The sequence below is a fragment of the Tinamus guttatus genome, unplaced genomic scaffold (genome assembly GCF_059628265.1).
Source record: "Tinamus guttatus ecotype Peru unplaced genomic scaffold, ASM5962826v1 Tinamus_guttatus_pri_ptg000455l, whole genome shotgun sequence".
Classification (NCBI taxonomy): Eukaryota; Metazoa; Chordata; class Aves; order Tinamiformes; family Tinamidae; genus Tinamus; species Tinamus guttatus.
In genome coordinates, this window is record NW_028288989.1 from 873,327 (window position 1) to 901,157 (window position 27,831).

Genomic DNA, 27,831 nt, shown 5'->3' on the forward strand with positions numbered 1-27,831 from the left:
TCATTAAGAAAGTACTTCTGCTTCATATCAAACTATGGTGGATTCTGTGGTGCTATGAATTGCTACTATTTTAATTTCTGGCTTTAACAGATGACCTTTATTAGAAACCTGAGCACTGTCTGATAATAACTGGGTAAAAGGATAAAAGGGTTGCGAGGAAGTGGAGGAGACAGAACAGCTGATAACAGCATCTACATAAACATCTGCATAAACATATTCCTGCTCAGAAGGGTTCCACTTATCAAAAGGCAGGGGAAGAGGGCATTGAAATAGATGAAGACTTTTTGAGGAAAAAGAAATATGATCCATGACAAATGAATCAGAACTAGAGCTTTACCAGAAAAGCAGGTGGTTCAGGGACATGAATAGAAAGAAATCCAGCTATTAAGGACCTATTCTCTGCTCTAGTCTACTTTGAATGCAACGGGGAACAAGGCCGCGTAAAGTCCCTGAATGTGCATTCCATCAACTGCAACACTCCTGCAGAAATCACTGGGAATTCTGGATTCCCAGAGTTTTAGCTGGCAGTCATATACAGCCCTTTGAAAACAGTACATTCAAAAGCCCCAGAAGAGCACAGAGAAGCACCTTTCCACCTCCGTGGTGTATATAAATTTTATCTTTTTATCATGTCTCTTAGACAGGTGTCCTACTCTTTTGTGGCTAGCAGCTCTGATTCCTCACTGACAGCAGAATATCAGCCTGATCCTGCTTCTGCTGTCCTTTCCACCGTTCCTTCCTAGAGACAGAGACCTCCCCACAACATAAAGGCCGCAACACTTCAAAGCAAGTCAGCTCAACTAATTCATTTCACATCTGGACACAGATGTGTTACTAACCCAAGCTGAGTATTTTAGGAGCTCAGTGTAGGCATATGCACTTGCTATGAACATGTGCTGTCTGTTCACAGCTCTGCTATAGAAAAGCCACACCTGTAAGTCTGGAAGGCTGCATGGATTTAGTATCAAACATGCTACCCAGCAGTGTGTTCTCCAAGGGGGAGCCTGTGAAAATACTTATCTGTAGAGCACTCAAGAAGGTACTGTAATGAGTAACAGGGAAAATGGAGTTTCAGAACCTCACAGGCTCTCATAGTATTTAGTCCAAAGCTGGCAAACATATGATGGGAGTCACAGGAACGCTGACCAAGGGTAACGTGAGCCAAGTCAAAGGTATTGAAACAAAACAAGCTGCATGGTGGAAGTATGATGGTTTATAATACACATATGGAATCATCCAAATCATCATTTCTTTAGGTTGTTATAAACCTTAATTGTATTCTCTTTCTAGTTAGTTGTTAATCACTTGTATTCCAACAGTTTCCTCTGTACCAAGTATTCTTTGTGGCACATCTACATGGGCATGAAGTGACTTTCACACCTATGGACGGAGAACATCCCTTTTCCTTCTCTATCAATCAACTCAACTTTCCAGCAACATCATATTTTGTGTTCATGGTTTTACAGGTAGAAAAAGTTCACTCTTGTTACTGCTTTAGGAATCCTGATTTCCCCTGCCACTGCAAAATTCAAGAGTAGTCCACCACTCTGTTTGCAAGGCTGTTTTGAGAGAGTCTACACGTGTACATTGCAGTTCTGTGCCAATACATCCCAGTGAGATGGCCATGATGGTGAAAATCTATGCTACAGCTAAACTACTTGTATTACAAATGTGGGCTTGCTCAGAATTTGCTTGGGAATGTCTACAGATGACACCTGTAATTCACAGAGACACAGATAAAACCTATATTCTGTGTTTCCATTTCTAGCAGTATTAATAACTCAAAATACTTCCAGAGCAAGAGGAGAATTCTCTTTCATTCAAAAGCATTCTCATTCAGGATTGCCTATTTCACCCATGTTATAATCTCATTAACCACTATCCTCCTTCCATTAAAAAGATACAGCTTATAAATATAAATGATATATTATTTTTTCTCTTAGCACAAAGACCTGGACAGCCAGTAACATGAAAGAAATCATGAAGAATTGGTAATATCATGGACAGGCATTAAACAAGCATGACCCTTTTGGCCCTTTTGGCCACTGGTGTTAGACAAGAAGACTCAAAGTCATGTTGCCTAATTCCACGGCCTAAAAAACAGTGACTCTCCAAATATTTTGAGATTTTAAAGACCAATACACTCTATGTACTTTAATATTTGATTTTTAGCTATAAAGCTATTTTCGTGCTTCTGCAGATCAAAAGAGAAAGAAGTGTACCAATGGGATCCTGGGGTGCATTAAGAAGAGGGTCTCCAGCAGGTCGAGGGAGGTGATCCTGCCCCTCTACTCAGCCCTGGTGAGGCCACATGTGGAGTATTGTGTCCAGTTCTAGGCTCCACAGTACAAGAGGGATGTGGAGCTGCTGGAGAGAGTCCAGCGCAGGGCTACAAGGATGATCAGGGGCCTGGAACATCTGCCCTATGAGGAGAGACTGAGGGAGCTGGGCCTGTTCAGCCTGGAGAAGAGAAGGCTGAGAGGGGACCTGATCAGTGTCTATAAGTACCTCAAGGGAGGCAGTGAGGAGGATGGTGCTGGCCTCTTTTCAGTGGTGGCCACCGACAGAACTAGAGGCCACAAACTGAAGCACCAAAAGTTCCATAGGAACTTAAGGAAAATTTTTTTAACAGTGAGGGTGACAGAGCACTGGAACAGGCTGCCCAGAGAAGTTGTGGAGTCTCCTTCTCTGGAGATCTTCCAAACCCGCTTGGACGCAGTCCTGTGCCACGTGCTCTAGGTGACCCTGCGTGTGCAGGGGGCTTGGACTGGATGACCTCTAGAGGTCCCTTCTAACCTTAACAATTCTATGATTCTATGAAAGGAAGCAGCCTGCAGGTTTGCAGGGCACATGGAGCAGAGAGCCGCTCACGGAGGGCCCTGGAGGTCCTGCCTTGTGACCCAGCTGAAGCAGAACTGCAGCAGAAGGAACAAAAGGCTAGAAAAACTCTATCAATTTTTTGGATAAAAGTTTTGGTTGGCTTGGCTGTTCTTGGAAGTAATTTATTCAAATTTGAAGAGTTTTGATAAGCAAAGAAAAAAATATTTATGCCTTTTTTATGTGTTTTTTTTTGTACTTTATATTCTGTGTTGGCCTTATTGCTGAAAGGTCAGGAGAGAGGTTTTTTTGATTTTTATGGAGTGTTGTGCATTTGTTTTGAAGGTAGCCAGGACAACATTTCCCAGTAAAACATTAAAGAACTATATTAATTAATCTAATTGTTTTAGTACTCTACCACTACTCTTGCAGTTTTAACAGGAAACTCTCTGTGCTGGTGAATGATAAATGTTTTGTGTTTGCAAATTTGCCCAGATCTTAATGTAACAAAGAGGCTTCTGTTTCTGCTTTTCCAGACATACTCACTTTCCCTTTAGCAATTCTTAAGGGATTTAAGGCACTTTGAAATCCATGGGGTGATGAGCATTTAACTCTTCAAGGCTCCTTTGAAATCCTAGCCTTACATTCCAAGCCCCTTAACCTCAGCTCTTTGCAGAAATATTTAACTACTGTATCTACTGTTGAGTCTCTGTGTTTTCAGTGATCTGATAAACTAAAAACTGAAGTAGGCCCTGCAGGCATTGATATTCATTGCTAAATCAAGCTGTGAACTTTCTGAATTTTATTCTTCTCAATAGCAGGTTATGACTGAATTCAGATAGACATATTTGACTTTATGGTAACTTGCTTTATATTTCACTTGCATTTTACTTTTAGGAATTGGACATGAAATTATACTTATCATAATAAAATACATACACATATAGGACCTTTAGATCTCATGTATATGTTTTAAGGGAATAACGTATTTTATGTTAACATGCATAACTGATAGGGCCATGTAGATATTAGAATGTAATTTCTTGAAATTATTAATGAGTAACTTTTGCATCTATGCAATTTAATATGAAATTACATTTTTTCCTAAACTACCAGTGTGGAAACATCATGGCATGGCTTCCACAGCTTCATATCCCTGCCAAGCAATACCGGCATCCCCGGAAAGTCCCCTGGCACAAGGGTGGGCTCCAGCCCTCTCCGCTACTGACCATAGCAGCGAGCAGCAGCAGCAGCGAGGACCTCGCCAAGGGCTCTCCCTACAAACAGGCCAACAAGCAGCCACCTCCAGAGCCATGACCTGCGTCTCTCACAGCAGTGGCAAACGGAGAGCTGCCTGGGTACCAGACTATCATGGCCAGGGCTGCCTTGGGCTTTAGAATAGTTAGATGTTTCAACACTCCTGCATGTATTATAGAGAATCCCAGTCAGAAACAGAGCCAGGGTGAGGACTTCAATGTGCTCCTTTTTCATTACATTTCCTTCTGGGCTACTGCTGACTTTTCAGATATAAATGCTTAAATGACAGAGTAAGTCTGCTGCCAGATTTACTTTCTTCTGCTTCTTGAAAATCTTACTTGAATTTGGGATGAATTTAGGATTTAGGACTCTTTCCTAACATAACAGCCCAGCCCCATGTATCTGTAATACCATTCTTTAATATTTCTTTGGGCTCTCAAATGAAAGGCACATAAGCAAAATGTATATATATGAGTTTTGGTCCAGTTAAGTTACAGCAGAATATACATTACTAGGGAAAACGAATTATTCATACTGCCTCAAATACTGAATAATCTAGATTCATGTGATGATTGAAAATAAGGTGCAGCACGAACGACACCCCTTGGACTGATTCAGGGTCCAAGCCCTGTGAGAGTGGGTGTTGTGCAAACACATACACACATCTAGTTTCTTAACAAAGAGTGAGCAAACAAGCAAAGAGAACAGACAGAAGTTGCTTTCTAACGATTGCTGGATGGTCTTTACTGAACTGAAGGGATCTCCCACTTACCCGAGCTGTTTTGGTGGCCAAGCTGCTGAACACACAGTATATTTTTTCCTGTCCAGAATACTCTTCCCTGTCCAGGCAGCAAACTTTTGACATTTGGACATTACTTCTTAATCTAGTGGTTGTAAATAGGTGTTCAGTATTATGCTTTCCAGAGGTTAATCAGAAAGTATATATTCTTTCCCGTGTCGTAAATATATACTAAGCTTGAAGTATCACTCACCTGCTTATACAGACAGAAGCTCCTCAGAAGATACAGCACTGTCAAACACAAAACCTCATCTGCAAGGCCCAGAGGAAACTCTGCAACATGAAAGAGAGTTTTTTTTTAATAGAAGAAATTTTATATAAATACTTCTAGTGTTTAAATTCGTTTTATTATAGAGGCTCTAAAGAGCAATCACACTTACCTAACACTTTGAGACATGAAACGTGTCTGTTTATACGAGGTCAGTAATTCAGGGTAGTAAAAAGAGTGTTACATTTGGGAGAGTTGTTAGCTTGAACAAGTGTTTCTGACTGTGTTGATACTAGGCAATAGTCAGTCTATAGCTATATCATCCAGCAATATCTGACTGAGAATTGCTGAGCAGGTTACAGGAGCAATGTGATATCTATATTGATTAGCTGATTGCTTGACCTCCTCACTATGGAGGTCAGATTCATTTGTTCAAGCTTATTATTGAAGTCATCATATAATATAAATGTCTGGTATATATTATTATAGCATCTAAGTAAATATTCAACTTTATAAATTCACAGTTACAAACCTATGTTTATCTGAGTAAACTCTGCTCTTTTTCTAAGCAGGAGTTTGAGCTCGTTAATAGTATTCCTAAATAAAAGTTTAAACAACAGCCCTACTTTTAGCTAATCTGACCTATTTTATTCATGTCTAACACATGTTTTACCCATCAGAGTGTCAACCTGAGTGCCGTACCGTCATGATGGGTGCTGTGTGCCTGGCACTCTCTTCGGAAATCCAATCATCTTGTCCACTGCCCACCGTCATCACCAAATTGTAAGCACTGTCTTATCACTCTGCTTCTTTGGAAAAATGCAATTTGCTCTAGCACTTTTTTTATGTCCACCAAAATGTTCATCTCTATTGAGAGCTAAGTGGACAAGGGCCATGACTAAGTGTCTAGATCTGGCAGTGCTATCTTCAGTTACCTAGAATGTTTCCATGGAGGTTTCTGCACCAGGGAAGTAAACTGAGAGGACACACAAAATACTTCAAAAGTCACGTATTTAGAATGGCAATATATAGCTTAAAATGCATTTTTTTGCTAATGTAACTTCTTTGCATGATTTCATAGTGAAGCTGCCATGCTAGAAAAGTCTGAAAAGTCTTTGTTAGCTTCACAGAATCATAATGCTTATAATGTGATTGCGAGAATACAGGTCACAAAAAAATCCAATAGTGTCTTGATCAAGGCTTAAACTATTTGTTCTGCCTAGAAGCTAAAAGCAATAAAAATCTATTAATACTTCTGTAACTATTTTATTATTTCTGTCACTGAGCTTGTCATGTGCAGTGATGGTTCTAATACACCCCAACCTGCTTTAGACATGTTTCTCACACCAATATCAAATTAGGTATTTGTAGACGATACAGAAAACCCTCAGGGTTCTAGCAGAGACAGTTGTCTCAAAGCAAAGTCATCCTAGTGTGCACTGCCCAGCTGGCGAGGCCCTTCTAAAGAGGTTTTGTTTTCTATACAAATGTTTCTCTGAATAATTAATCAGTAATTTGTGGGTTGTGCCAAGGAGCTTGGGAAACTTTTGCTTGGTACAAAGCAACAGATTTCACTCACTGACTACATATTCCACCTACTGTGCAGCCTTTGGCACAAAAAGGGAAAGAAGTGCAGTCTCTTTTGTGCTCATTTATTTACACTTTGCCATTAACTAAACAGACATGCCCATTGGAAAGACTAAATTGACTGAGATGCAGGGAAGTGAGGAAGAAAATATCACGTGCAGAATGTGTCACGAAAAAGTCGCTTGCACGTGGCTAACAATGACTCCTGATACCAAGTCAGACTTACTGATAATTTTTCTTTTCTTCCACCGTGCACCTGTGTAACAGGTAGTGGGATAAGTTTATCTGCAAAGTACCTGCTCGCTACCAGTTTACTTTGACTTTCAAATGGTTTTATTCTATCTGTACCTATGTAAGTCCAAACTGAAAAGCCACCCAAACTAAAAGCATAATCCCTTCAGCTCTTTGCTTTTTTAATGTGTTCAGAAGGATAGCAATCATGTGTGCAAATTCATGCAGCTAATAGGGGCCATATTTTGAAAAAGTGAATCACTGTATCTGTCTTATTAATGGTGATTAAAGAAATGAGATTATGTTCTAAGATTCATGTGACTCAATTGAATAGGCCAATTATTTAAAATAAATACAATTTTTTCTATTCCTTTCTTAGCCCCCTGAGAAATTAAATCTCATATAACATCAGTAACATAACAATTATGTATCTAGTACAGTTGCCTACATTATCTACTTAACTACACTTTTATCATCACTAGGGTAAAGAGAAACTCTTGAGGCTTCAACTCATCTGCTTTGGGGCTCTACTCAGAGACAGTTGACAGAACCAGCTTCATCTTCAGCCTGGCCTGTTCCTGCTCCATGGTGACCAAACTGTTCGTAAAAGAGCTGTTGAGCCCCTTGGCTTAAATGTTTCATTGCTCAGTGAAAGAAAAGGTAGGATTGCTCAGTGGGGGGAATGGATTCAAGGTCAGCAGTGGTATTACGACTCTAATCAATTCCGCAGCAAAGATAAACTTAGTAAGACATCACTGAAGAAAATAGATTTCTGGGATTAATTCTGAAAATAATGGAGACTACAATCATATGAAAATTCTTTCTTAAGGATCCCCTTTTGTTTAACAGTCTTGTAATTTTAGCAGAACATAGAGACTATAGACCTGCCATATCCCACCAGGTGAGATCCTACCCCTCTGGGAACAGGCTGAGGTACCAGTCTGCACACAGAGCGACGTATCAGGGAAAGGACACACTGGGCTAGATGGGGAAACAGAGCCCTGCTTGGTGGAAACCCCTTGGCTTCAGTGCAGCAAACAGCCGAGTACAACACGGTCTTTATGTATTTGGGCCTCCCTTGTTACAGCAATGTGCAACAACGATGATACATTTCCTCAGCTTACACTGGGATGTCTGGCAAAAGCTTTTTCTCTGTATGGCTCAGCTGTGCCTCAGAGTGCCTAAAGACTGCCCAGCAGAGGGAAGGAAAGGGGAACGAGCAATAATCTCAAGGACCCCCTCCTTGCAGACAGAAGGACAACCAAAACCCTGCCTGTTCAGGGCCACGACAACGCGGTGTGCTGCAGCCACAACATTTTGTGAAAAGAGACTAAATTCGCATCTGTCAGTTCAGATATTTCTGATCTCTGCCCATACTTCAACACTGTAGCAGGAGGCAGGCGAGTGCAGGAGGCTGATGCCGTTCCAGGCCCGCATGGTGACAGGTAAATGATTACTTTTCTCTATCCCCACCTCTCAGCTGGGGATTTTCCACTACGCTGTCTTTGCTCAGGAAAATTTTAAAATGGCAGCAGAGTCCCGAGCTGTCTGATTTTAGTGCTGATAGAATGGCACTTGATTTGCTTGACTAAGGAAGCTGCTGGCAAAAAATGTTACAATTGGCAATTTACTTGTCTCCATGCATATTTTGGCTTCCTATTAACGTTATGAAGTTTTTTCCCAGGCAAGTGCAGAATAATTTGAACATCTGCCATGCAGCCAAACATAAAGTTGACGAGTGTATTTTATACACATAGCGTAATGCCAAAATGTAGTCTGATATGTTATTTAAAAAAGTGTCAATGCTACCAATAAAAGCTATAATCTCATTGTGGAATGAAACGATTTTTCTTTTTTATTGGCACTGTTTTTTTTTTTCCCATCAGGTTCAGAGTTTGCAAGATCAGGAACCCTTCTCACACCAAAAAGAACAGCATGAGGCTTCTTACTGGAGTAATATTTGTGCTTACTCCCCTTCTCACCTCAAATATGTAACTTTACATGATATATTAGCATTATAAAACTCATAGCTCTAGAAAAGATTTGTCAATGCCTTCATGAAATACCTTTTGAATACAGATCATAGAAATGAAAGATGGACATAGTCTACAATACTAACCTATTGCAGTTCAGAAGCCAGATATTTTATAATCTTACAAGCATTCTCATTGCTCATAAAGCGAGAAAGCCCTGCATTCTCATTCAGTACCTAGCAGTTTATATTACATATCATTTTGCATGGGCTCTGAAGGTTTAACATATCCATAGACTGTATTTGCATAAATGGACAGCAGTTAAATTGCACAAAAACCTAGAAAACCGTGTAGCGGGGTGGCGAATCCAAAATTTAGAATGATAGAAAGTAACTCACATTAAAACATCCTCTTTCCCCAACAGTTTGATCTTCTAGAGTCCACCTTTAAAGGTGGCTCTGGAATCTCTAATTTTCTGCTGACATTAGTGACCAAGGTATAGCAGGCTATATTGCCTGTTATTTGTTTTTACAATATTATTTACAATACTGTTATTACAGTATAAAAGTAGTAACTAAAAAAAAAAAGTTAACATCTCTAATTGATTAAATAAAATTGCTATGAGAGCCTGAGTTTGTTTCTATCAAACCAAATTTATTCTCTGCTGCAGCACACAGGAGCACACAGGAAAGACAGTAAAGGTTTGGAATTTTATTGATTAATCTAAATTTTCATATTTTCATGCTTCACAGGTATTATTACATCTTGCTAGTAAAATTTCCCTTAAAAATAGTGGTCATAGCTATTTATCCACCTTAAATTCAAACTCCTGGTTTACTACAATATTCAGCAAAATTCATGCATGTTGAAAATTCCAACGTAGTAATACACACTAATAATTATTTTCTAAATACATTAAACTCTGATTTTCTGGTCTATGTTTTTACTTTTACACTCTTTGAAGGCTTTTTATTTATTATAGATCTGTTTCTTAATGAACAGATCTGAAAATGAAAGAAACAACAAAACATGAGCCATTACTTGTCTTAAACAAGGAAGAAACTAAAATAAATAATTGCAAAGTAATGAGCAGCAAAAAGAAAGAGTGAAGCAAACCCTGCATCAGAATCAGTTTTTAACTACCTACCTCCTAACTGAGCTGAGATTTCCAGGCTCACATTCTGAAATGTTGGACACTGAGCAACAGGCCATTTTACCTGAATATGATGTGAATACTACAGAAAGAGAGTTTTAGGATGTTTGTCTTTTTTTTTTTTTTTGGCTGTTGTTGGTTTTGTTTTGTGTGGCGATTGCTTAAATCTTATTTTAGTGAACTTTCTAAAATTACATCACTAGTAGTTCAGTGCTTACTTTGCCTTAGTAACTTGTTAACATGAGCCTTTTCGAATTCCCTTGCAAGGAGTTTTATTTTATTGAACTACATAGTATATGTCTATAAATTATGTTTCTATTACTTTTTCATTTTTTGTGTCTTTCAGTAAAAGATTAACTATATCAATATAATTTAATGATCTATATATAATTTTAATATATTATGTAATTACGATGTCTGTTTTTAAAAAGACTTAACAATGAAAAAGCAATCAGATAGTAAGCTTTTCCTTTATAAATGACTTACAGCCTTAAAAATATTAGATTCCAGTAATTATTGATTATGGGATTCAGAACAGTGTTTATAACTTATTATAACTGACTTACTCCACCTGATTGTCATGATTCCTCTAACCATATTTTTTGTCCACTAAAGTCCAAAAATGTCCTTAAAGATCAAAACAACCAGCTGCTAGGCAAGTGTAGACTTCCACCTTTAAAGAACAGCTCTGTTTCCACACTGCTCTTCTGATCAGAAGTTACTCTGACTTCCAAATCTCTCTCTCTCAAAATTTAGAGATAAAGTCAAGCTTAGTTGGGGAGTGCAAACTGGGCATGAGTAGCATGAGTGAAGTGAGTCACTGACAGGTTTTTTAACTGTTCAGGGACACAAACTGGCCTTTTTAATGGACAGAATTTCCAGAATGGATGATGTATTAATGGGCTTCACCAAGCCACGGTGTCATACATGTATTTACTTGGTGGTGAGGAATGGCATGTCGTTTTACGAAGAATGCTTTTCTATATACTTCATTAGTATTTATTCCTTATTCTCTTAAGACTTTTTGCAGATTTTGAAGGGCCACGAAGCAGGTTTCCTGGCATGCCTGTAGACAGGGCCTGTCACTCTGAGCAGCATTGAACAGTGCAGGATAAGAACCAAGAAACTTGATCAAGTATTCAGATTCACCTGTGCTATCACATTTTTTCACTTCTAAATCCAATCAAAACATATTTTTGAATGCTACCAACTACTTAAGTATTTATCTTTTTAAAGAAAGCCAATTAATACTGCAGTGTGTCCTAAATGTGACAAAAAATCTCCTGATGGAAGATAAAGAATGGCGGAAATAAAGAATTGCCATACTCGAGTGAGGGCTGCTGTGCCTGGAAAACACAACACTGAGACAAAAGTTGCAGATATTTCAGGAAAAATGCAAGAAATCCCACACCTTATAAGTATAAAATAACAGGAAAAAAGAAATAAGAAAGGCTTTTTGATCTGGAGGGCAACTTCCTTCACAAAGGGAAAGATCTGTGTATTTCTTGTATGCATACAAATTCTATATAAGTGATTCCACACATTTCTCAATCTTACTTAAATATGTTATTTTTTTTCTCCACTATTGCAGATTAATACTTATTTCTTCTAAAATCCTGCCAAACATGTCCAGTGATCAATTACACCAAGTTTATTAATTTATTACACCAAATTTATAACAATTAATTTATTAGTTAATATTTAGTGATGCCAAAACTATAGTACATAAGACTTGTTGTAGTCAAAACATGAATAGTTGTTTTACTGGTTAGCTTTTTCATTCCAATAAGGAATTGAATATCCTGTTTTTGCACACTTATCTAAGCTATTATAAAGCCAGCATAAATTGTATCCCATTCAGGTTTCCTTCATGAAGGAGAGGATGTACTAATTTCTAAGTGGAAAGCTGTTTTAATGTTTTAATCATGGACTTTTTACTCATATCCTTGAAAACTTTTTTTAATAAGCAACAATTTTCCCACCGCTCTGCAAGGGACATTTTCCTTCACTGCCACACGGGTGCTGTTTTTAATCTGTCATAACAACAGCATAATAGCAAAGCCCAGGGGAGATGGGTAATAAACTAAAAAACAGGCATGAGGGCGACTCAGAAACTCCTGCTCCAATTCCTGAAAAAATGTCCTGCTTTGGGTAAACAGGAGAGAAGAGGAAGCCTAGAGCTGCAGGCAGTAGAATTTGGATCTGACTGTGAAATGCTCCAAGTGCATGGAGAGGAGCATGATATAGAAAATCTGACTGGGGAAAAGTGGGTTGAAAGATGTCAAGATAACGTTTATATATATATATTTTTAAGTATATATTATGCTCTCACAGAAGTCAGTGGCAGTTTTGACAGGAAGATCAAGCAGGTTAGGGCTCCTATGCTGGCTTGCTCCTACACATCTTCATGATGGCAACAGGGATTATTATGGCATTTTCAAACACAGATATTGCTGCAGTCATCTCTCCCAGATTCACTTCTCCAAGACTGCAGTTCACCACAGCAAATAAAACTTTCTGGACTGAAATCTAAAGGCACAGACTTTAGCTTAATCTTCTGCCCCTTTTGAAAGCTATTACACAGGTAAAAGGAGTTAAAGGAAGTTGGTATTCCCTTCTCTTTTGCACATCCAGATGAATTCACTCTTAGCAGAGAAGCCAACAACTTCATACTCTTGTTTACTAAAGATAAACCTAACAGCTGCTTTGGGACTGAGGCACCTCCACAACGGTGCTGTAGGAGTGACCATACAGTCCCAGTTTTCAACTGAAAAGGCAAGAGTATTTTCAGAGCTGTCAGATCTTTCTAAATTGATACCACTCATCTGGTTTCCTTGAAGCTTGAATTTTGGCCTAGTATCTGTGAAAGGGAAAACACAATTCTCTAAACCTTCTGGCAGGCATGGACCAAGGTATGAATAACTTTTATGCCAAACTGCAATTTTCAGTGAAAGTCATATGAATATTTGCTTTGTGGTTTCTCTCAAAAAACATGATGGCTTTAGTTGAGTTTCCTCTTACATTTTTATTTGAATTCTCAGTGGATGCAAACCTTATGCAAACTGCAGACAGAACAAAGTTGGAACCCCTGCCAACAAAAACTGCTGAGTTTCACACAGCTTTAAATATTTTACAGGGTCTGAAGCTTTGTTTGCTCTCATTTGAAAGAACTGTTAGGATACTGCTCACAGTTTGCCTGACCTCAGCCTGTAATTTGGAAGGCTTACTCCCAGGCATACCTGTAACTTTCCACTTCACACTCAGGCTCAACTGTTTAGGGAGACTACACCTATTAGGAAGAACTGAGTGGGCAAAAATCCCAGAGGGAGAGAGAGTCTCTTTCTGTGATAAAAATGGCATTAACTGTTTCCAAGTTAGAAAAAAAAAGTCTTTGATGATTAAAAATCCTATGTTTTAAAGGACAAACAAGGCAATATACTATGTGAGGCCTGACCTGTATCACACTAATGGACACACTGATAATCTAAGAAACTGTCCTTAAAGTGTGGGCTAGAAAGCTGTGTTGTCATGGAATATTTCAATCTGAAAGACAAATAGATAATGTCATTAAGTCTAAATGCAGGCAGTGGAATATACCCACTCCTGATCTCAACAGAATTAATCTATGTTGCATTTATTTTTTCCAGCTTTTACTTCCAAGTTCAGTGAAATAGTGAGGATAAGGATAATTATAAATCTAAATTTTGTAACTCTGAAAACATTGCCTGGATTTAGATTGGACCTTACACTGACACATGAACAAGGCCTGTACACGGAAAGTAAAAATAGCAATTTTTAAGCTGCAATGAGCTGTAATTTTACCATATCTTTATACGCAAGCAGAAGAAAATTTGAATTAATATTCATGTCTACATTTGTATATCTATGAGCATTTTAAAAGGGCCAATTTCATATTGCTAAAAATCAGTGAATCAAAATTGACTGTGGTCAATGGTAATAAGAAATATTTTACGGATACTCTACTGTAAGTCACAAACAAGACAGGAATTTAAAAAACAAAGAAGTTGCAGAAAAAAACTTGAAGGCAGTGAAGAAAAATTGTGTGTGTGTCTGTGTGTATCTATGTATAAAAACACATATACAAATGGAAGAAGTAAGAAACCATCATCAAGAAAAATAAATTAAAATCTTAACATGGTTAATGTTAATCGATTAACAGAAAATTAATAAGAAAATCGACAGCTCACAAGGAAATGTATGGACATTACAGACAAGGACAACAATGAGTTTTTCCATACTTTGGAAAAATAAATAGGTTCCTAATACTGGAATCAGTCCATGGCTGCATAGACACTGTAGAATGTTAGTAAGAGAGGAAAGGCAGCAGCATCCAAGTATTGCTTCTGGTCTGTATTTACAGAGGAGAAAGCAGATGTTCTACACATTCCAGGATGATAATCACACAATTCCATTCCAAGATTAAGTAAGGATGTCAGCAACAAGTAGAGAACAATACGGAGATTTTTAAGTCAGTGGGTCAACGTAATCTGCAATCACAAGTTTTAAAGAGCTGGAAAGTTCAGAGTTACCTGAACCGTAACTGCTGATTCTCAGTAACTGCTGGAAAGCTGGAGAACTTCCAGAAAACTGAAAAGAAAAAGCTCCTGGTGAGCAGGTATTATAGAGGTCAACACTCCAGATAATTACAGATTTATCAACCTGCGACTGTTTCCAACATAATCAACAGGCCATTCTTAGTAAGGAATTAAAGAAGGGGACTCAAATATTGCCAGTCAATAGAAGCTTAAGGAAGGCAAATTGCCTGCACCAGAGGAGCAAGCAGCTCACAGATCTTTGCTAGGCACCTCAGACCTGAACCAGGCTATTCCTGCTTTCCAAGACTCTCAAGAGCAAATCCTCCTGCCCAGGAACAGCGGGCACAGCAATTCTATCCTTACCAACGTCCCCCTCTCCCTTTTCTGCTTTCGTTCACGCTGCACAGCAAAGCCGGGTGGCAAGTCAGTCACGTGCAGCACAAGCGACACCACCACATGGAAACCCTTCAGAACAGGGTGGGCAGTCAGATTGCCTGGCCCAGCAGCTTTTTTAACAGTATAAGCTAAAAACAAAGAAATATACATAAACAATGGGAGGTTTTTATCCTGTGGCCACTATATCTCAAGGATTCATTGCTTCTTTCTTGTCTCACACACCCAGGCCATGTCATTGCCTTGTCTTCCCCCTTTGCATCTCCAGGACATACTTGTTTTCCTACCCTTTCTAGTTCTCCTATTCATTCTCAAAAATATCATCTGAAAAAAAAAAACATTTTTCCACAAATGCTTTCTGCTCTTTTCCTTATTTTTCTCTTTAACTCCTCCATCCTATGTTTACTGCTAACTTCTTTGAAATATACTGTCTTTAGAACAAGGAAATCATCATGTGTCCACATATGCATTTTTAGGTTCAGTGCTGTGCATTTAGGTGGCAGTACAGAGCTGCCCCAAGAAAAACTCTGTTCATCAAATGCAGCAACAGAACTGCCTTCTGTCCACCAAGTATCCTACTAATCAGCACATACAGAACAGAAATGAATAAAAATAATACTAATCACACATTAACACTATTAAATATCAATAACTAAAAAGTACTTATATTTACCATACATACAACTGCCAATTTTATCAACAGAAAATCACAATCTGTATAAATGATTCAAAATAGACAATTTTGATTTAAAGGTTCCTCATTATTCCAATCATTATATCTACATAATTCTCATTAGAACTATAAAAAACATTTTTTAGGATTAAAAAAAGATTAGATTAGATTAAAAAAACAGATTAGTTATCTTTACTAAAGTAAAGGTTATACATTTCAGGTACCATAAAGAATTGCAAAACTTCAGTATGTGTAGGGTTAAAGGGTGGAAATGTGCTGTAACTTGCAGTGGAAATTTCCACCGCGTGCGTTACGGCAGAGGCAGAGCCTTGCCCGTGGTAAGGGGTGTGCGTGTGTGGGCTCTTCATAAACACCCTGGAATGCTCTGTCACATTATTTTTCCTTTTGGCTTTCTGACTCGGTTGTGGTTTTGGTCTTCCTGAGTTTTATGGGGTCACAATGTACACAGGTTCACCTAAACCTGCGGGACGTTTGCCTAGGAACAAACTACAGGATCATGTTTTAGCCTGGCCCAAGTGTTTTATCATACTGGTACTGTCTGTATCATTTGCCACTGTTTGCCATTCATTCGTCATTCATCCTTTTATTACTCAATAGAACTGTTTGCTTTTTTTTTTAATTCTGCACATTGAAAATTTAATTATAACTATGGGAAAAGTTCTAAGGTTTTGGGTAATGTACATTGCTTCTATCTGTAAAACAGCAGCTCCTTAACTTCTGGACAAATAATTGGTTAAAACATACAAGAGGAAGGTTAGAAACACTTGTAAGTTGCTAAGGTTACTTCAGTAACACTTAGAAGTCCCCCCAAAGTCCGTACTGGAACCTGAGATACTCAGTTTATTCGTCAATAAAAGTTAAATAACAAAGTTGTCAGAATTACTGTTCGCAAGGGTCAAAAGTAGAGTTGTTTGCCAAAAAGAGATGCAGAAATCTATGTTTGTTTGACAAAGGGAAAACCAAAAGATACTGAAAGGTTACAGAAAATAAATCCCTAAAATCCCTAACTATAAAAAGCAGTCTTTCCACAAGCTTTTGGATCTCGGAAAAGCAAAAAAACAAAACAAAACAAAACAAAACAAAAAAAAAACCCAACCTCTTAGAGTCAATAAAGGCAATTTTCTGAAAGCATTAATTTGGTGGGAAACAGAAAGTCAAACAGAATGCTCTGAATTATCAGGAAAGGAATGAGGAAAACATATATGATTATGTCTCTTTAGAAATTCATGTTGTGCATAAATCCTGGGCACTGCACACAGCTTTGCCACCCTGCTAAAGGGAGTGCGATGGAAGCAGAAAAGCTGTAAAGAAATGGGTGCCAAGCATGGTGGGAGATACAGCTTGTGCATGAGAGAGACTAAGAAGAGCAGGAGCCTTCATCTTCAACAACAGCAAGTCCAGAGAAGACATGAAATTGTGACTGGAGCAGAGAAGGTAAGTAGAAAATGTTTGTTAAATACTTGACTCTATAGAAACACTAGAGGGCACCAAAAAAATCTGTAGATTTGATGGTCTCAAGAGAATTTTATTTCAGTGTAACACTGAAAGACGAGCTAAACCTTTGGGGTGTCTCAGGACAAATGCGACACTGCCCAAGCGGAGCACACCACGCCAGGCTGCATGCCAACCTGGCACAAACACCTAGGAAGTGTGAAACCAAGACGTGTTTGTCACATGCTGAGAAATTACAAAGAAATGCTGATTGCGCAAAACATGCAAAAAGAGAGAGATTCTCAAAATATTTAATATTGATCCCGCTCTACTCATCTTACAAAAAAAGAAGGATTTTACCATTGGCATCAGTAAGAGCACAGTTACCCAATGCTGAGTAACTGACTTCAGCACATCCCACCTGCGCTGGAATTTTAATAATTACCTCTATGTTGCTTTCAGTGCCTAATCAGGTCTTCAGGAGTCCATGAAGAGATGCTTTTGTGTATTCTGCAGGAAACACGAATGACAGTAACAATACTACAGATAAAATTATTACAGGAATATCTAGACTCATACTACAAACAAACATAACACATCTGTATTTTTGGAATTCTTTGGGTTGTTTTTATACTGTCTCATTTCACATGTTTTTTAGAGATTTTGATTTAATATAAAGAGTCTGAGAGACTCAGAAATTAGGAATGATGTGATTTATCAGTACTGTAACCATTAGGCAAATTAAGGTTCTTGAAATGATAATATGGATCTAGAAGAGTTTGGTGCATTCAACACCAAATTGTGGTGCAGGTATGGTCCACAAAATGAATGATTACATAGGCTAAGAAATTTGGAAAAGGGAACAGCTGGTGACAGAGGTGTGACACTGGGCTAGGAACCCACAAATGCCATATGGCAATAGTGAACGTCTTTAGCATTTCTTCTATTACAAAAAAGCTAGCAAAGGATCAAATTATCACAAAGAAGATTTAAAATAGACATTTTCTTTTCATACATGGAATATTTAAATGGTGGATTTACTGCCACAGGAGTTATGCACAGGAGTTATGTATAAACAGGCCACAGAAACTACCTATAACAGAGGCAGGACATACACACAGGTACATCTGTAACTTGTATTTGCAGAACACATTCACTCGAAACTAGAAGGGTCTATCAAACAAAATACTGCCGTATTCCTGTCTTGCTTGCAAACTCTTCCCTTAAGCAGTTAGTTTTGGCCATTGAAAGGGACAGGATCTGGGCTAGGAGGACTTTTAGTTATTACAATACACAGATATTTTCAAATACTTTTCAGATTTGCATAAGAAATCCCTTAGAGATGGTCATGCAGCTTATGAAACCAACATTAACTAAATACAAGTAAGATCATTGCTGAAGATGAAAGAGGAAAATATATAGCCAATAATAATACAGCAATGAGAACTATATTTTTGCTTTTTAAGGAGATAAAAGTCAAGCAGAAAGCCATAATCCATGCAGCATTTCCTTGTGATGATTTCTTCTTGACATTCTGACTTTCTTGAATGTTTGATATTTCAGGATCAAAAGCAAGTGTCTCCAATGTAATAAGTATGATTTTTCTGCTTTCCCCTGTCTTTGGATGTACTTAAATAAATTATTTTGATTTATTTTGGATGTACTTTAAAGAAGGCATTTAGATGTGCTCGCTGGCATTCTGTAGTAAGCCTGCTGTGAATTACTCATTTTCTGATCCAAGGAGAGTTGCATCTTTCTTTAGGAACGATCAGAAACCTCTATTACTGTCTGCTGTAATTTGCAAGTCCATTTTCTATCATTGATTTACGAAGCTTAAGTTCCACAGATACCCTCTAGAAAGCAGAAAGTGGTTTATATCCATTGCTTCAGCTTGGATATCACTGCTGAAATTATTTACATCAATTTGCAGCTCTAAGGAATTGTTGTAGGTATAAAGTTGTTATCATCACTGTATACTTTGCTAAGAAATGTCTGAATTATTTATTCCTTTTTACAATGATCAATGATGACGTGTTTTTATGTGAAGATCTAAAGAACAAGGTTTGGTTGCATCTATTCCAGGAAATTCCTCTTCTAATTTATTTTACCGCTTGGTGAATTCTTAGTCTTATGGATTACCTGAGGCCATTTAGCAGAAGTCAGAGTCACTCTTTCACAGGAAGTTATTTGGTTTTAATTTAGAACAAACCCAAGCATATTTCAGCTTTATCAAATCTATCTTAAAAAAATAATTTGGATGAAATATTCTGAACAGAAATTTTCAGAAACAAAATACATGCTGTATCTTTAAACACAACTGAGTATAACTGACACAATTACTATCAAATTCATTCTACAAATTGCCAGAACTCAGGCCAAGAACATCAGATCTTCTGAGCACCTTTCTAATGGAAAAAGCAATTACAGCTACAGGCACCCTTCACCACAGCAGCTATCCTGACCTCTGACAGGATTCACGGGTTTCAAAGATAGAGCTGTAACAGGAAAATAGATAAATAAATAGAATCATGGGAAGTTGTATAGTGGAGAGATGAAAATACTTGGAAATACACCTAACATCTTTTGAATGATGCAGAACCACTTGCTCGGGCGGCTTTGGCGTTGCGGTGCTGGCACTGTGGTTTAGTGCCCCAGTTGTGGGCAGCCTTGGAAGAGGAGGCACAGGCCTCATTTCAGCAAGACTTGAACCCTCTGCTTGGTGTGAGTTCTGTTACAGGAGGAGATCTGAACACATTTCCACCCTTTAGGAGGATGGGTGGCCAGTTTGGCCAGCCACGAGGTAAGGGCTAAATTGCCCTAACAAGGAAGTAAGGCAGCAGATAAGGAAAGGCTCTGGCTCCTGGAACTACGCAGCTCACACACGTCGCATTGCTCAAGACAGCAATGCCCCCGGCAGACTTCTGAAGAAAGCTGCGCAGCTCTGACTCATGTTTGGTAAAACATCCTCTAAAGTGACACTGTGATCCTGCGGCTTCCAACTAAAGAGACTTTGACTCTTCTTCAGACCAGTTACAATTTAGTTATGGTGAGAAAAATAAGCCAGAAATGTGGCAAGAAATAACAGAGCTGTGTTAGTGATGATTACTACTACTAAATCATCTAAACTTCCTTGAACTGTTCAAAAGAGAGAACAGAAGACAGCAGTATCTGGGGTGATCATCTGAACACGGAAGCATTCAGAGCAAAGGGTTTCTCATGGAAAATCATGGCTATCTTACAATACCAGAAGTATCAACTTGAGCAAAAAAAGGGAATACAACACTGGAAAAATGTTATGTATTTAATCTACTGAAGCACTGGTCAACAAAATACAATCCCCTGTTTTGTTTTTAAAAAAGAAAAAAAATGAAAATATTTGCTCTGCTTTTACTTGGCAAATACAGCTACTTTGAACTGGATTTCCTCAGCTTCTTAGGGATAGATATTATGTATTATAAAAATGCCTAAAAACGGCAACAGACCTGCTCTAACCAATCCTACTCTAGAAGGTCGGTTTTGCTCTAGGAAGTGGAGGGTGGATTAGATGATCTGCAGAAATCCCTCATTATTCTAGGATTTAATTCAGATCATAAATACCTCCAAATAGGCATCTTAGTGACTTGTAATTTAAATACAACATAATGTGACAAACAGCACAGAATTCCAGTGACTAACTCAATTACATTCTGAACTGAGCTAGAATTTTTCCATCATGTTTCCCCAGTGGGACACTTGGAAAAGTAGGATCTTCTACTTTCTTTGATATGCTTTTTTTTTTTTTTTTTTCAAAAACTGAAGTCATGACCACCTGCAAAACATTAACTAAATTAAGTAACACCCAATAATTTAAAACACTTTTTTTTTTTGTGAGCAAAACTAAAAAAGAAAGGCAGAACAAATCAAAACAAAACAAAAACCAATCTGAAAGCTTTCAAATGAAAATGCTGTCCATCAGCATAATCTTGAAACAGCCTGACAAGTTGCCCGATTTTTTCATGGCTGGTGTCTTATAAAACTGCTCCCTGTCGTGCAGCCCTTTGCTGAAGTTCCAGAAGTCTCTTTGGTCCTGCCAAGGGTGCTCTCCTTGCTCCTGCTTCAAAGGGGTGCCATGCAGAGCACAGCACTTTTATGTCATCAATAATTGTTATTGTTTATTACTTTTTCTTGCCTTGTGAGTGCAAGATATTTCTCAGAAAATGTATCACGAACACATGGGCCTGGCTTGATCTCATTGACAGCCTTTGTGCCTAACATGGTACATATCCTTTTTTGGGGGGTATTTGGTGGTACAGAAAGAGCAGGTTATAGTCTTTGTGAATTTATTTCCCTTGCAGTCTAGAAAACTTTTTTACCTCTTCTCTAGCAAGTACTTTTATTACTCCCTCTAAGACTCTCCTACCTCTCTCATTTCTACCGAGTTACTTACTGATTTCAGTATTGTCCTCTGCAGTAATCTCTTCCAAACAGCATTCTAAAACACTCTTCCCTAAACAGGCTACAAAAATTATGATAACTAAATTTGTGGTTTGCTTATCACACTGACCAAGAGCATTTCAGTGCTCCCCTGGACTCGTCTGATGGTAGCTTTCGTGTTTTGGGTTTTTACAAGCAGCTTTTGGTGACGGAATTTATGCCTCACGCAGCCGACTACTGCCCCTGAGTGAGTCTTGTTAGCAAGAATGATTAACTTAATAGGTAATGTCAGTAATTAGGTATATAATAGCTACTACAACTATCATTAATATCAATAAAAATCCTGAAACTAGTCATCTTTTCAGTGCAAATTCTGATAGTATCACAGAGTAATAAATCTAGAACAGGTTTGCAGTAATAGATGATATTCCCTATAATCCCAGAGAAATACTAGCTTTTACCAGAAGGTGGTGCTTATGTGCCACTGAACAAAAAGTGGTCCTGCCGGATTTAGAGAAGTTTCAGATGGTGGGATAGAAAACGAAGCAATCATTTCTGATTCCCATTCTTCTTTTGGGAAAGATGGGCTGAACTTTATCTACAGATAAAGAAACAGTATCTTTCTTCCACATAGGATGACTTTTCCAGATTTGTAAAAGTCATGTTTAGATTGACAGTAAAATAAGATTTTTCTCCTCCAAGTGCTAGACCCTGCACAGAACAACGAGGAATAATTTATAATTGTCCTTTTAAAAGAACATGTAAGGTGTTGTAAAAATGATTTAAGTTTGTATTAATAAATACCTGAGAAGAAGCTGCAGTTTTGACAATTTTGATTTTTACTATTTCAGATTAATGCTTTCTAATGCCAAAAATGAAAGTTAAAAATATATTCTCAAAAGTATTAACTCAAATCAGATCTTTGAAATCCAAATTGTGAGGAGTTTGGATGTAAGAAGCTTCTATAAAGAAAACATTTTCATTTAAATAATGACATTTTCATTTGTGCAGTATCTTTCATCCCAAAGGGACTCAGAAGTTATTTTAGAGGCTTTTGCAAGCAACATTTATAATTTTGTACATTCTTTTTAGAAAGCTGGCTCAGAGAGAGAGGAGGACTGTAGCCTCTCTTATCAGCACATTCATGAAAACTGTCCATCTTCCTCTGAAACTTGCTTTGTTTAATCTGTCTTAAACGAATGGTCTTCACTCACTGATTTCAGCCACAGGACTGAAGACCCAGGAGAGCCAACGTCCCTTCTCTGTCCCGCTGGTGCCTCCCCAGGGTTGCTGCTAGCTCAGGGCACTGCATCTTCAGGGATGCCCACATTTGACAGCTATTCTGCTCTGCCAAACAGCACGAGGCACAACAGTGCCATGGTCATCCCAGCTTTTCCTGGGCAGCTGCCCTTACTCCAGCACTCAGGGGACATGGCATGCAGCCTCCAGGGCTGACCTTGATGAAGTTTTCTCCTGTAGCACACTTTATGGATTGGACTGTAACTCTCATGAATCAGGCAGGCACCTCTGCATTCTTGGTAAGGTGTATTTGAGTATACCTGATGCTAAATGTCAGGAAGAGAATAAATCAAAAAAGTTCACTCAATGTGGTTTATAAACACTGCTTTTTTCACTAAACAAATTATGTTTTTGATTCCTCTCATTTGCTTGTTATCCTGATTTAGAGACAAAGGCAAAGTTAAAAACCACAACTTCCTGATGTATCCGGTTGTTCACTACACTAACTGTGATTATGGCAAAGCCTCCCATCTTCTCCACAGCCTTCTGTATTGCCCCACCACTGGTCTGGGAGCCAAAATTCAGGGCTGGGTTGTTTCCATTAGAGTCAGGGTTGGGTTGTTTCCATTAGAGTCAGGAGCTGGGAGTCTGATCCAGGCGGTCTCCTGCTGTAGTGACAGAAAAATGCATGCAAGGCTCTGTTTACCTGAACATATGAACAATAAGAACAACCATCAGCTTTCCCAGTGGACTGACAAGCTCTGTGTTCAGGAGCCTCTGTCCCTCTTCTCAAACTCATATTCACAACTGTTTTTCCTCCAGTGAAGACCCATGCTAGACTTGTTCTCAGCATTTTGTCATTAAAAGCTACAGGGACTTTGGCTTGGGTACTGAAGATCAGCAACAGCCAGAGTAAGTAAATCCTGCACCTGGCAGGTAGGGAATCCCTTTTATTTCCTTTTGCTGCCTTACCATGCACATCGAAGTAATGTGGATCCTGCACTCAGCCATGGTGCTGGCAACAAGAGAAAATTGGGTGCTTTATAGGAGAGAAAAAAAAAAAAAAAAAAAAAAAAAACAGAAAATCCTCAAATGAATCAATTGTACTATCTTCCTCTGTGATAGAACAGCAGCAGCAGAGCTGCAACAGCAGTAAGTGTCCACAAAATAAACAGTGTTTCTGCTAGATGCATGAGCAACAAAAGGGAGCCATTTTCAAGGCTGGTCTGCTGGGAGATGAAGCAGCAAAACGAGTATGTTGCACAGGAAAGAAAAATTACATTCACATTTGTGTTCCTCCCTTTAGCTTGTTCCCTGAAACTAACTTGAGCCACTTTGTATTTTTAATAGCACCTGGAACATACACACTGGACAAAATCTACTGAGAGATTTCCCTCCTCTTTCTCCAAAGTATTTCTCCTTCACCTCTTCTGCAAGACCTCAGAAACATCCTATCTTGCTTGGTCTCGTAGTTACAACTGTGCAGTGTTTGCTCTCCTTGGAAGCATTATATTAAGTTGTTACAGAGGAGCTGGTTGCAGTAACTGCTCTGGAGTTTCCATGCCGATTCCTCGAGGAGACAAGATCATGCTCTCCTTGTGCATCTCTGTGAGCCAGGGATTCTCCTTGTAGTCTCTTGCATCTCGCATGACACAATTTCCCACATACAGGCATTTTTCTCTCATTTTCTGATGTCTGCTAACTGCATAACCTCATCATGATGCAGTTAAACAGCTACGCAACCAGTACATGCAGGAAACCCGGCTTCCCCAGTTCCGGTGCACATGGAAATGCTTCCCGGGTCCTGGAATCGCTCTGTGGTGGCTCTTGCATGGCTGCTCATCCCACCTTCCAGCCTGAGCCTGGAAGTCTCCTTCACTACCCGTCCACAGACACTCCTCTCCTTGCATGTGCCAGGAATGTGGCCTGTGCAGTCCCTGCCTTTCCCTCCATGCAGATAAGGAGATGGCCGTGTTTGCTTCTCTTCACACTCCTGCACTGGCAGAAACTTCCTTTCTATTCAGGTCTTCCAAGGCAGGGAGCTTCTGGTCAGCCCCACGTCAGCCAGCAGAGCTGAAACCTGTGGCCAGGAGGCTGGCGGGGACGTGGGTGGATTGCGAGACCATTGCTGCAGAACTGCTGAAAGCAACGAGAGCAAGAGGCAGGTCCATGCTGGACGGGGTCGCACAGACCCGAGGACCTGCTGCCTCATATGTGTAGGACAAAGATTAGGATCCTTTTTAACCGTAGTTCATGGTCTTTGCACGTGCATACACACAGTGCTGACCAAACCAGAATTACAACCTCCCTCTAAACAAAACACAGTATTTTACAAAATAAAGGCTTTGCCATCCTAATATACCCTAAATATATTAAAACATTCTGACAACATTTTCTCCTTCTGTGGATATTTTCCAGGATGCATTCACCTGTAGCTGACAGGGGCTTGATAGTACTAGGCATCCATCCACAGCATCTTGAAGATCACAAGACTACTACATTACTAACGTTAGATCCTTGTTTGCCAAACACCTCCTTTACATTTTTACACAATGTTTAATATCTTTTTGACTTTTAACTCCTACTAGCACTACATTTGCCTAATACTGCTATGGATCTCTTTCATCATGAAGCATTCTGCATACATTAACTCATATAATCCTCTTAATCCTCTTAATCACTTCAATGCCTCATGTTATTTTGGTTTCCCCCCGCCCCAAAATGTTAAGGACCTAACTCAAGGAAAGAGGGCCTGCTGCAGCATTAACTCCACTTCTTACAGAAATCAGCAGGATCTTTACCAACACGGAATCATAGAATCATAGAATGCTTAAGGCTGGAAGGGACCTCTAGAGATCATCTACTCCAAGTCCCCTGCACATGCATATAAAACACCTGATTCCCATGCAGAAATATTTGGGCGCTCATATGAAAGAAGTGGGAATCCACGGAACACTGAAAAATGCAGTAAGACTTCCTTACTGCATACAAAATAATGAAAGAGTTTTCAGCAAAGATAATAATAATCGCAAAGGAGTTCAAGTATTTTTAAAAAAACCTCTAATAAGAAACTAAGTACCTATGAGACATTAAAAAGTCAAGAGGCACAAGGATTTATTTTGGAGATCACTCTTATGCGTGCACCATCTTTTACACCACGCTTCCATTTTGAAAAGCACTGCCGGACAAAGAAATAGGTTCACTTCTCTAAGCAAATGCACAGGATGTTTTCTTCAGAGATAAGAAAGGTGAACATGGGGTTAATTAATCAGGACAGGCAAAGTTACATTGTTTTCTGAAATCCTAACTTGAGCTTTGACCAAAAAGACCTTTAAAAAGAAGATTTGAAGAGACTTCTTTGAAAAGGATTTTCAGGGAAGTTATGTGCTTGAGGAGAAAATGAAACAAAAGCAACTCCAAGAAGTGAGAGCTGAGGAAAGAAAACCTTCCTATAATGAGTGCTTTCAGTAGGAACATTCATTTTCTTTTGGAAATAAAATTGGATCAGACTGGAAAAGCAAGTGCTTGAATTTTAAGGAGCTGGTAAAACTTAAGAATATATTCTACAATTTTGCTCTCCCTGCAATTCTTCCTTGAACTTTATCCTTAGTAGTCATCAGCTGCGTGCACTGGATTCTAAGTTGGCAGGGTTTTTTTTTCCACCTTATTTTGAATGGACTGAGGACCTGCTCCAATAGGGCAGTGTCTGTACTCAAAATCAGCAGCTCTTGAACTATTGCTTGCAGTCATCCAGGAGAGCTGGCTTGCCTGTCACCTTGCAAACTCAGATCAGTGACACTAAAAAGATGCATCAACTATGTTCCTGTGACACTGCCCCAGCAAATAAACCTGGAGTGACCACGCAGTGCTCGGAGGGAACTGGGAGTGCTCTTTGATAAATCTCAGATGCTGGATATGGTTTCATGCATTTCTAAAATTTCAGAAGCTTCCTGCTGCTTCTCTGGAATATTGTAATAATTCTAGTAATGGAGAAATCTGTTACTACAATACAGGAAACAGCAGTGAAACCAAAGAGAGAAAAGCCAAATAAAAACAATAAACTCCAGGAAGATGGATTCCAGGGAAATACTAGTTAAGAATTTATGGGAGGCAAGTTCATGGGGAAAGGAGAGACCTGGCAATTCCTCAAAGCAATGAGGCACAAGTACAAACTGGCCCAATACAGAGGAAGGATGGAAAGCACAGAAAGAGACCAATCTGGCTAAATCTTGAGCTTGTTATTAGCCTTAAACACAGGAAGAGAGCACAGACAAAGTGGAAATTAGGTTAGATTGCCACACAAGTGTTTTTCCAAAGACACGAAAATCAGAAAGGCCAAAGTACAAACAGATGCAATTAGCAAAGAGGACCAAGAATAACAATAAAGAATTATATAAGAAATAATTACATTAATAAGAAGAGCAAAGATAACACAGAACGTGTGTTAGCACCCTGTTCCTTAACTAAAATCAAAAGTTACATGGCAACAGAATTCACTAGAAAGATCATTTGTAATCAAGAAGCTAATATGCTTAGCTTAATGAGAAATTAAAGTGATAAAGCATATGATTCCAGTCTAAAATAAGGGAAGAACGATTGAGAGATGGATGAGAGACATGAAGACCCAAGATAGGAAAGTTACAATGTGCAACTTTAAAGGGGAGGAGGGAGAGGAACCAAGGAATTACATTTTTCATCCATGGAAAAATCCTGCTGACAAATGGAAAATAACCTTGTTAAGAATGAAGCTTGTCAAGTCTTTCATAATAAGGTAGCAGGCCTTGTAATGGTGAAAGCAGTACCTACTGTCACATTTTCAGGCATCAATAAGGTTCCTGACACTGTTCCCTATTTACATCCTCATGAGCAGCCTGTTAAAACTTGTTCTTGACTTTACTAGCATAGAATGGGTGCATAATTTGTTGGAAAATAATTCTCACAGAGTACTTAGGTTTAACTGTGAAAAGGCAGGGATGAATGGTGTCGCACCCCGAATGAAGTTCAACAGGCATGCACAAAAGCACTATATCCAAGCAGGAATAACCAGTAACTGCAAATACTGACCACAGAGCAGCTGGCC

At 38.8% G+C, this 27,831-nt stretch overlaps 1 pseudogene; it reads right to left on the bottom strand.

Moving 5' to 3' along the window:
• Window positions 1–27,831, bottom strand: part of LOC148593139 (uncharacterized) — a 268,178-nt pseudogene that overhangs the window by 21,500 nt on the left and 218,847 nt on the right.